Here is a 12,359-nt window from a genome sequence, read left to right as displayed (position 1 = left end):
TGTGGGGATGTGTTAACATACACTTGGTTGAGGCAGGAAGGCTGTAGAGTACATCGTTTTTACACCTCAACATTTTAAGAGTTTTTGGAAAGTAACCCTAGTTTGAGTGCAAGTTCCATCGATTTATCAAATGCATTTCAGGTATACCTAGGTATGTCCAGTCAAATGGTAAGGCTATATCACTGGGAGACTATTTACATGCGCAAGTGAAAAGAAATCAGTGAAAGAATATATTATAACCAAGAGTCAGATATAATAGGTCAATCAAACAGAATGTAGGGCTTCCCTGGTGGCGCAGTGGTTGGGAGTCCGCCTGCTGATGCAGGGGACACGGGTTCATGCCCCGATCCGGGAGGATCCTACATGCCGCAGAGCAGTTGGGCCCGTGAGCCATGGCCGCTGAGCCTGCGCGTCCGGAGCCTGTGCTCCGCAATGGGATAGCCCACAACAGTGAGAGGCCCACGTACCGAAAAAAAAAAAAAAAAAAAAAAAAAAAAAAAAACAGAATGTAGATCCCAGGAACATATCCACACATATAAGGACAATTGATTTTTCAACAGAGGTGCAAAGCCAATTTTGAGGAGAAAGGATAGTCTTCTTGACAAATGGTGCTGGAAGCATGTAGTACATGGATATAGTGCCTAGGTAGCCATATGCAAAAGTATGACCTTTGATCCCTACTTCACACCATATAAAGAATTAACTAAATGTAGATCAAAACATAAATCTCTAAAACTTGGACACAATCTTTTTGACCTTGGGTTAAGCAAAGATTTCCTAGAGATGACACCAAAAACAAGATCCATAAAAGAAAAAAAGTAATAAATTGGGTTTCATCTTTGGAAGCCATTATTAATAAAAGAAAAGCCACAGGTTGGAAGAAAATATTTACAAATTATATACCTGAAAAGACTTGTGTCTCTAACACGTAGAGAACTCTCAAAACTCAGTAATTAGAAAAACATTTTTTAATTAACAATATGGGTAAGAATATTTAAAAAGAGATCCTGCCAAGGAGGTGTACGGACGCAAATAAGCACATGACGTTGCTCAATGTAATCCATTATTAGCTCTATGGAAATGAACGCCCCAGGAGATACCACTACACACCTACTGAATGGCTAAACTTAGAAAAGTCCAACCACACCGAGTACTGGTGAGGCAGTGTAGGAACTGCGCGGCTTTTACATGCTAGTGGGAGGGCAAGAGTGCAGTCACTCCAGTCCGCAGTTTGGCCGTTTCTTCATAAGTTGAACGTACACCTACCGTATGACCCAGCCTTTCTGCACCTGGATATTAACGCAAGAAAAATGAAAGCATATGTGCACACAAAGACTTGTACATGGATCATCATAGCATCTTTATTTCTAATAGACAGAATTGAAACAACCTCGAGCACCCATCAACAAGAGGATGAATAAATATACTGTGGTATACCCATACAGTGAAACACTATTCAGCAAAACAAAGTGATAAACTATTGACACCCACCAAAATATGAATTACTCTCCAAATAATTACATTGAGTGAAAGAAGCCAGATAAAAGAGTCCTCAGTGTGTGAATCCCTTTATCTAAATTTCTAGAAAAATGCAAACACGTCTCTAATGAAAGAAAGCATATGAGTGCTCACTTGGGGATGTGGAGGGCTGGAATGTGAGGGGAAAAAAGGGGCTTTATGAATGAGGCATAAACACTTGCAAGTGATGGATATGTTCCTTTTCTTGATTGTGTTGGCAGTTCCATGGGTATATGCATATTTCAGAATTTAAATTGTGTTTTTAAGTATGTGCAGTGTACTGTGTCCATTCTATTTAACAGAGCCATTAAACAAAGGCTAAGAACAGACGTTTGTCTCAATGAATAAATGTAACAAAGAACAGAAAAGTCAACTACAGTATGATCTCTGTCAGTTGAATTTTCCTGTAGTTTATTTCCTCAAAAAATATATCCCAGTTCTTAAAAGAGATGGGACTCTTAATAAGTGGTTAAAAAATCCCAGCAAAGCCATCAGCAGGGTGAGCTCCGGCTACTTTTCAATTGTGAGACACTAGGTGCACAGTGCAGACATGCTAGGGTGTTTGTTCTTCCTGCCCAATATTTTAGAGAGGATATGAAACACTCCCGTTAAATGCCTGCAAGTGATGCCCAGAGTGGAGTTTGGAGAATGATGGCTGTGATCTTTAATATGGTTGTGCCTTTGTAAAGAATCTCACTCAGAATTTCCAGGGTAATTTTGGAGTCCATTTTTTTTGTGTTTTTTGGATGATATATATGTAACTCACCTGAAGAATATACCCACGTAGACTTGAAGTTAGGGACCAGCTGGTGTAAATCTGTGTGGTTATCTCCTGACCTAACCTTTTAGCTTCTTTTTGTTCCTTGATTGTAGTTAAGCTTCATCTTGCCTCAGGGACTTTGTATTCGCTGTTCCCATGTTTTGGAAATATTATTTCCAGAAAAATTTTCCATAACTGATTCCTTTCTATTCTTTGGCACTCATCTCTTAAAGATATTTTTTCCTTGATTGTCCTACTAGCCTAACTCAGTCCCAATTTAACAGATTACCTTACTTCTTTCACAGAATAATAATCAAACCAAATATTATCTTTGGTGTCTCTTTGTATTTAGATGAACTTCTTCCCAAAGAACTCAAGCCCCCCAGTGACAGAGGTTGTTACCTTTCTTATCCCTTATTCTGGGTCTTAGAACTGTGTCTGGCATGTAGTAATCACTCGAGGTCTGTTGACTGTGTAAAGAATATGTGAGTAGATGAAGAGATTTGGAGTTATTTGAGGTCGCTCTTAATGATGGCTGGTGTTGGTGATTAAAGTTGTAGGTTTTAGAGTTGGAAGTGATCTTGCTGAGTCTCACAGTTATGGCAAATCTCTCCCTACTGTAGCATCCCTGACAGATGATCAAGTCTGAGCTTGAATAACTGTATATGAAAGACCCTAACCAGGGCACCCTCCTAGCTCTGCCAGGTCAGATAGAATTTTGGACTATTCTCTTTCTCTCTCTTGTAGACAGCCACTGTCATTTGGTAAGCCATAAGCCTTCCTTTGCTTTGACTGTGGTTAGTGTGTTTGCTGGATTTCTAAAATATATTTTTAGTGTTTACTTGTTTAGATTGAAAAGATTGGGCTATATTTTTAAAAGTTTATCCCTCCATTTTGGAAGGCCTTTTAAGTTGAGAAATTGCATGCAAGAGAGCTAAGGGAATTCTGGACTCCATATTTTCGTTTTTACCTTTTTTTTTTTTTCTCAGACTTTGAACTAACAATGGCTAAGAATGAGAGGCACTCAGACCCGAATATTTTTTCCCTTGTCAAGCACAGAGAATATGGGAAAGAATGAAATTGGGAAATTGTTTTGCTCCTCTTCCTTTCCTCCTTTTTGGTCAGTTACCTTAGTCGTCCACCTCACTTTGTATTTCTAGCCTGGCTTCAGAAGACCTGAATTTGATGAACTACACACTGATGGAGTAGTAGATTGCTAGAAGGAATGGCGGCTTCACAGAATTATTTTCAAGAAGGATGGTCCAGCCAATTTCCTCACTTCCACTGTGAAAGGAGTTCCCTATTCCTAAGGAAATGGACCTATGTCCGACTGACACAGAAGATGGAGATGTATCCCAGTGCATGTATATATGTATATCTATTAAATTTATGTATATATATATAATGCCTAATGGAAACATCTCAGATGTTCTCTTTGGTATTTTTCTTTAATTTTACTTATAAAATTGTGACCATTTTTTAATTCAAAAGAGGAGAACCTTAAAAATTAATTAAGAAGACATCCTCAGTAGTCTAAGGTTCAGAGTGACTTGGCAGAGAAAATTGCTGAATGGTTAGATAATAGTGCTGGTATGCTTGGCTATTGTAACACTTTACATTTGAGTTTCTCTTCCTTGAAATTACAAGAACTATATGACTCAAGAGAAAGATTGATAATTAGGAATATTCTGCTTGCTTTATTTTATTTATTTTGTTGTTGTCGTTGTTGCGGTACGCGGGCCTCTCACTGCTGCGGCCTCTCCCGTTGCGGAGCACAGGCTCCGGACGCGCAGGCCCAGCGGCCATGGCTCACGGGCCCAGCCACTCCGCGGCATGTGGGATCCTCCTGGGCACGAACCTGTGTCCCCTGCATCGGCAGGCAGACTCCCAACCACTGTGCCACCAGGGAAGCCCCTCTGCTTGCTTTTTATATAGCGTATTGAAGAACATTTTAATTATTTGGAGGTCATAGGAAGGAACCTTCATGATCTAAGTTTTGAACAAGTAGTGTTGCAACACAAAGCTATGACTTAAAAAGGAAATTTGAAATGACCTATTTCTTTTGGCATCTCAATCCAGATATCTGTCAGTAAAATGAGTCACTTTTCAGTCAAATGGGTGGTCAGCAATATAATTTTTTATTGGGAAGCTGAAAGACACCATTGCCAAGCAGAGCACCTGCAGTGTTAACATCTATATTTGAGCATCTTTCGTTTTCCCAAGGGGTGCAAGTGAAGAGAAGGCAGGCAGAGAAATGGCACTTGAATAAAGTTTTTCAAGATGGATAGAACAGAGAGCATTCCCAGAGGCAGGTCAAGTCCAACCCAAGAACAACTCTCTCAGTGCTTTCACAACTAAGTAAAATACAAGACCAGTAGTAACTCAGCTCTCAAATCAGTGCTGAAATCCAGCAGAAGGTTGTTAATATTGATACGGTTAACATACATCAAATAGGATTACTGAATTTTCTGAATCCAACTGAACTCCCAGGATTGTTTGGTTTCATAGGCTGTTGGGCTCAAGACGCATTTGGTTTTAAATAATCCTTCCTAAAATGTTCAGCTTTCAGTCTAATATGATTGAAACCCAGCTTGAGTGTGTCTTATAATACACTGGACTGGAAAGACTATGGGCATTGAATTATTCAAAACATGGCAGGCGAAGGAGTGATATGTGGGGAGGATGTGATCATAGAAATGAGTGAGACTTGATATGTCTTGTTATCTCATTTGATTTACCTGTTAGAACTCTTCCAAATATTAGAGGAAAGAAATCAATATCAATTTTCACCTGTCACGTTCCACACTTCAATGATGAATGAATGTCAAATTTGACCACAGTTTTCTGTACCACCTGCTCTGAAATAATATTTCTGGGCCTTTATTAAAAAGGTAAAATTTTCATTGAATTTCCAAATATGATTCTGCAGTGGCTAATTCAGCTTGTTTTATTAGTAAGCAAGTTCTGATGAGTAATACTAATTTAATAAGCCTGCATGTGAGGTTAAAGTGTCAACTATTCCTGCCGAAGGTGATGAGATATGACTGTGATGAGGTGGTAGGACACTCACCTTCCTGAACGAACCCTGCGAGCACACAGTTCTTGGGAGAAACCAGTACTGCATATAGTAGCAAATCTGATATCATTTTGCATGTCTCCTGTAGCAGTGGAATGCGCACACATACAAACATGATCATGGGTGAAAAAACACACATGCGCACCTTAGAGGCTTACATTAATTTCTGAATATACTTCTCCGGAAAGAAAAAGCTTTACTGATGATTTGTATTTTTATAGTTTATTGTTTTATCCATACTAAAACACTTCATGAAATCACTTCCTGTTTTGTTGTCCATGGAATCCTTTCCATTTTGAGATGCTAAATATAAATCGAAATAATGATTATAGTCCTTGGCCATGAAAGACTAAGTTACAGAGAACCCGGTGACTGGAGGTCAGAGCTGCCACGGAATTATTCTCTGCTCCAGAGACCATCAGAATATCACTGTGTACCCACTTAAGGATAGAATGCTGCTATTGAGAAACGAGCTCTCTTTTATATCTACTAAAAGGAGAGAACAGTAGGGGACCTTGGCTGCGCGAGTGTATGACTTTCTCTGTTTTGTACAATAAGCCAAAAACAATACATGAAATAGCCTCACGCCTTTTGTCTTTTGTACCCAGCTCCTTCCTGTATTGCTCCTGATCAATTACACTTAAATCAACAAGAGTTGCTTGAACATTTTGACAGTTATGTTCCCCATACCCTGAAGCATTTTTAAAGGGTTACTGAGATAAAGCTATTTCAAAAATACTCCCTCCAAATTTTTCAGGGTGGCATCAATGAAAGTAACTTAGAGGAAAAAAACTTGAGTTCCTGGCCTACCCCTCTAAGGCCAGGCAAACATAAACCTTCATAGCAAAACCTAAGTTTGCTCCCAGTTGAGAATTTGTTTTCCACGGTCTTATATAAAAAGTATATGGAGACTTTAATTCCCTATAAGCCCTTTCCAAAGAGTGAATACAGTTCATCATTCGTAAGAGATGATGAAAGTTACAATTTTGTTGAATAGGTGGAATATATATTACATATAATATACATATTTATTTTATATATATATATATATAATATATATAAAGTTACTATTCAGAGTCCTAAAACGTGGATTTTTCTTACTTACCAAGAATGAACAGTAACTTGATCTCTAAATAATAAAGCACCTGGTCATAACAGAATCATAACAAATATTTGATATCAGAATGAATTCACTGTTCAGGTGTAAAGAGGGAATAGCTTCAGTTTTCCTCTTTCGGGCACCCCATTATTGCATCCTGGACAGAGGGGATTTTCTTGATTTTAATCTAAAGGAGAAATGGTCACTTTTGTTGAGATGGAAATTGACCACCTCAGTAGGCAGAGGCACTGTTTTTATTTGGCTGAATTCATGTTTCTAGTGATAATTCAAGGTGTAATAGGGTTTTCTCAGCCACTCCAAAATCTGAAAATGATAAGCATCTCACCAGAGTTTCAGGATGGCCCATTACCTATTCTGTGGAAAGGATATTCAAAATACCATGCTTCATCAATGTCTTCTTTGACTTGTTAATGAATGGACAACTACTGAGTTAAGACAGTGTCTTATCCTTGCTTCAAAAAAATAAAAACAAAAAACCCCCACAAACACAAAAAAACTGTTAACAATGAAAACTTATTATGCCAGGCCTTAGTATGCCCTGACTTGGAAATTTAGTTTCAGAGGCTTTTGTGAATATACCAAGGAAAGAGGACCTAGGTGTATCTTATTCCCACAGGCCGCCAATAAATATTTGCTTAACGGACAAAATATGAATATATAGTGTAGGAGAGAACCTGACAGATGCTTCACATTATTGAGTGATAGCAATGCCCAAACTCATCTGTGATCAAACACTATGAAAGTATCCTCCTAAGGATAAACTTATTACAAATAAGAAGTGAAAATTCAATTATGCAGATACTTTCAGTGTCAGCTCTGATATGCAAAAAGCATGGAAGTTGTCACTGTATCTTGTCCTTACAAGATAATGCTGTACAAAATGAAAATCAGTGACTTTTCTCTGACGTGATTAATAAAACATGTAACTATGAAAGAATTTTCGAACGGTAATTATGTATGTGTATATATGTGTCTCTGAAAAATCTGTGTCAAAGAAAACTGAGGCTATCAGTATAAACTTCTTTAACTTCTATCTCTTCTTACCTTTATTTCCTCCCAAATTTACCAGTATCCATCCAGCTCGAAGGATACAAGTGATTTTTATATACTGTGCAAGGTTTTTTTCTTATTCATATGTCCGTGTTTCCCCAATTCTCTAAATTATTATCTACATCTTCAGGATCTCCTTTATTGGTTCCTTCATTACAACATATAAAATATGTCCTTCTCATTCTAAAAAATTCTTTTTTGCTAATTATTTTCTGTTTTCATCCACACTCCTTGAGAGCAGCCTCTTCCCACTGTCCTCACTAGCCCCGCCTGGCCCCGACAGGCAGCCCTACGCCCTCAGTTTATTGCCATCTGGCTTTCTGTCCACCACTTCCCTGCACTGCTCTCAGGTCACTGGGGACCTAACTGCCCGAATCCAATGGACACTCACAGTCTCTGAAGGACGACGCTGGCATCTCCTTCCTCCTTCTTGAATCTCTATCACCCCTCTCCTTCCCAGAATTCTTTCTCTGCTTATCACTTAAACGTTGTCAGTGCTCACAATTCTCTGACATCTCATCCATTTTCATGATTTTAATGACTGCTGCTATGTGCTGAGGACATTCAAATTTTTATCTTTCCATGTCTCCACGTGCATGTCCAGTTATCTACCAGTTTCTCTTCGGAATTCTACAGGTGCTTCAAAATTCTACATGTCCAGAGCTAAAGTCTTTTCCCCACTTCAGTTCTTTATCCCCTATTTCCAAACTCAATGATACCACCACCCAACCTTAGTCACACAGATGGGGGTTCAGCCTCCGCCTTCTACTTCTTCCTTACTTCCCAAGGTCAAGTCTTGCTGGTAATTTCCTAAATATAATTAGAACTTATTTCCTCCCTTCATCTATACCTTACTTCAGACCCCTTTCTTCTTGCTATTACCTGGTCTAGAAGTTACGAAATTGCTCTTCGGTGGAACCAGTTGTTAGACATTCTATTCGAAAAGGACTCTAGGGTCAAATAGCTTTGAGGATGGCTGTGTACCATACGCCTGCTGTGACGATCCAGAATGAACATTAGCCTACAGCAGCCCCGAGAAGCTGTACAGTAAAGGAACCTGCTTAACTTTACTTAAGCCAGGTTCTCCCTTCTGCCGGCCTATAAACCTTTCAGTAGGGACAGGAGAGGAGGTGGCAGCGTGAAAATCCCACTTGAAAATATAAAGCACTGCTCCTCAGAAGAGTGGGGCATAATTATCTCCAGGCTTCTTCAGATTCCTCATCCATACTGACGTCAGTGGTCTAAAATGCCACCCGAACTTGTCCTTTCCATTCTTAGCTATTTTCTGAGGAAACCAGCTCCACGCACATGGTTGGTTAAGACATGCTCTCCTCCTCCTCGCTGCCTCCTTTAGGGGCACTTGCCGCTGCCTGGGGACACTGCACTGATCCTCCAGAGCCTGTGCCTGTGGCTCTGTAACACACCCCTCGCACACTCACGGCTCTGGACTTCCGCTGTCCACTCTGCCTTGAGTATCCTTGCCTTTCACCGGCTGACTCACCAGTTTCTCACGAGTCCTTTAAGACTTAGCTTAGGGACTGCCCCTTTTGATGACTTTTCTTTGCCTCACGGCTCCCCCTCTTCTTCCACAAACACTGACTAAACGCCCTGAATATGCCCGTCACAGCAGGTCACGTGCAGGATGAGACATCTGCTGTGCGTCTTCCCCTCTCACTCCACTGCTAAAGGGCCAACACTACATCTTGCTCATTGTTTCACTCCTCTAACACTCAACCCATGACTAATGAACTAACTAGTACTGTAGTAGCCCTCTTAGTAACAATCAGGCAGGACCTTCTACAAGAAATCTGACACTCCAGCTTTTCTCTGATCTCACCTTTCACTCTGATTGAACTAAAGACTTATCTGTACATGTTTTACCAGGGAGACATAATTTAATCCAGAGATGTGTCATCACATACTCTTACATACTCTGCCGTTTAAAAATTCTGCTCACAATGGGGGAAGGAGACAGGTGTGCTTTCTGACAGCCCCACTGTTTTTGCACTTCTAGTGGTCACTGGCTTCTCTCTCAGTTCCTTCCTTAAACCCTTCTTAACAAGGGAACAGGATAACAAAGTAATTAAGAGCCTGGTTACAGCCTATGTGTGAACAGAAACATAAACAGGGACATAGAGAATAGACTAGCGGTTGCCAAGGAGGAGGGGGTGGGAGAGGGTTGGATTGGGAGTTTGGGATTAGCAGATGCAAACTGGTGTATATACAGGATGGATAAACATAAAGGTCCTACATGGGACTTCCCTGGTGGCGCAGTGGTTAAGAATACGCCTGCCAATGCAGGGGACATGGGTTCAAGCCCTGGTCCGGGAAGATCCCACATGCCAGAGAGCAACTAAGCCGGATGTCACAACTACTGAAGTCCAGGCACCTAGAGCCCGTGCTCTGCAACAAGAGAAGCCACCACAATGAGAAGCATGTGCACCTCAACTAGAGGAAGCCCGCGTGCAGCAACAGAGGCCAAACACAGCCAAAAATAAATACATACATGCATTTATTTTTAAAAAGTGCATGTATTTAAAAAAACCCCAAAAAGTTCCTACTGTAGAGCACAGGGAACTATATTCTATATCCTGTGATAAACCGTAATGGAAAAGAATATGAAAAAGAATGTACATAAATGTGTAACTGAGTCACTTTCCTGTACAGCAGTAATTAACACAACACTGTAATTCAAGTGTATGTCAATAAAAAATAAAATTTAAAAAAATTGCCAGAAAAATAGTCACATAAGGGGAACTTCCCTGGTGGTCCAGTGGTTAAGACTCTGCCTTCCAGTGGAGGGGGTGAGGGTTCAATCCCTGGTCGGGGAGCTAAGATCCCACATGCCTTGAGGCCAAAAAACCAAAATATAAAACAGAAGCAATACTGTAACAAATGCAATAAACACTTTAAAAATGGTTGACATCAGAAAAAATCTTTAAAGAAAAAATTCACATAAATCAGAAACAAATGAAAGATAATAAAGTCCATACATTAAAAAAAAAAAAAAGAGCATGGGTTCGGGTCACATTGCAACTTCCCACTTACTTATAGCTGTGTAATTCTGGGCAACTCACATAATGTCTCCTCAGACTGTTCATCTATAAAATGGGGATGGTAAGAGTTCCCTACCTCAGAGCGTTGCTGTAATCCATAAACACGGTTAAGTGCCTTGGTAAATGTTTGAGGCTCTCTGGTTATTATGAATTAAAATATGTCAATGGCTTCTGGCCATGTGATTTATATAATAGTTTGATGTTTAACCAAATGGTAAAACTATTCCATTTATTATTCCCATCTCTTTTTAACCCTTAGCCTGCTTTGTTGTTTATGTTTTCTGCCACCACAGAGTGCTAGTTCCAGGAGAGTAAAGGCTTTATTTTGTTCACTGCTGAAAGCAACAGCACCCAGAAAAGTACTGTACATATGAAGCCCTCAGTAAACACTAGCTGAATGAATGGTGCAAAGTGTTACAAGGAAAAGTACACCCAAACTTTCATTATAATAAAAAAGTATAGATAAAAAAATCTTTCTCTAATGGCTTCCAGTCAAGTAACTGAAAACACCATATGCTATAATAATAACATAAGTAATTTATGAAAATTTGAAGGCAAAAACATAATTTTAAAAGATTTAGACCTACGTTAGGTGTGATAGAGTATGGATGCTTTCTTGAAATTCACAATCAGATCCAAGAGTATCAGTTTCAGACTGTTCTAGTACACTGAGTTTACTTTTAGTTGTCTTTGATGACACAGTCACTATTCTACTCTCTTTCTTAACAGAAATGTGTTTTCTCGAAGACTCACTTTTAATTGGTTTATTAACCAAAGAATTATTTTGCCCAATTCCTTTGCTTTTCTGCTTTACAGGTGAGTCAGAGCAGGAATGCAGGTCCTTCCCAGGTTGTTTCTTAGTAGAGTACTTTTTGGTCTATTCACCTGCTTTGCTCATTTTCTCTGAAGAAGACCTGCTATTTCTAGATAATTCCTCTTCTTTTCTTTGACTTCCAGTTCCAGAAATGACGTCTGCTGAAGGAGAATATGTTCTAGCAATGAAATCTTCAAAAGACTCCTGCCGCTGCTCTGTGACTGGGACCCCCAGGTTGTCTTTGGAAGTTTCTAAGGCCTCCTGAGTAGACGCTGGGACACGGAAGGAGTCGAGAGGCAAAGGAATCCTAGCATCACCTGTAATTTTCGGGAAGTGGAGGGGAAGACAAAAGACAAGACAAAAATTCAGTGATGAACAAAGCCAACCATTAAAAAGTAGAGTTCAAAACTTCAATGTTACTCTGTAATCTTATTACTAACACAGTCAATTGATGAATCAGAAGATTTCAGAGCCAGTTTTTTTTGTAATTATATCTTGCCAAGTGATTCTCAGCTTAACCTAGCTATATCCAAGGCTATGTCCACTACGTTTTCAGACTTTGGTGATTGGGGTAGTTATTACCCATTTCCTTTCCCTCACTAAAAATAAAACCCTATTCTGTAGGATAATTAATGTCTTTTCTATCCTCCAGGCACATGTAAACTGTATATAGTTTGTGACCAGACTGTGTTCTCAAGCTGTCAGTTCCCAAGACCGCTCTGAGATGGGCTGATGGGGGCTCCAAGTGAGGCTGGAGGAAAAGCTGACAGGTTTTCCCCTCCCATTCCCATAACCAGGTGATTCACTCTAATATGTTACCTATTAGCTATGTCTGGACTACTTATTTTAAAACTTATATCAGTATGTGTACCTTCATTAGTGTTCCTTCATTGTAAGCTGACTGCATACAAATAGAAACCTAGATAAAATATGAATAGAACAGACATTTATACAATTTAAAATCT

The sequence above is a fragment of the Mesoplodon bidens genome (assembly GCF_964165515.1).
Source record: "Mesoplodon bidens genome assembly, contig: HAP1_SCAFFOLD_205, whole genome shotgun sequence".
Classification (NCBI taxonomy): Eukaryota; Metazoa; Chordata; class Mammalia; order Artiodactyla; family Ziphiidae; genus Mesoplodon; species Mesoplodon bidens.
The sequence above is the reverse complement of the archived record's forward strand: the minus strand, read 5'-3'. Positions refer to the sequence as shown.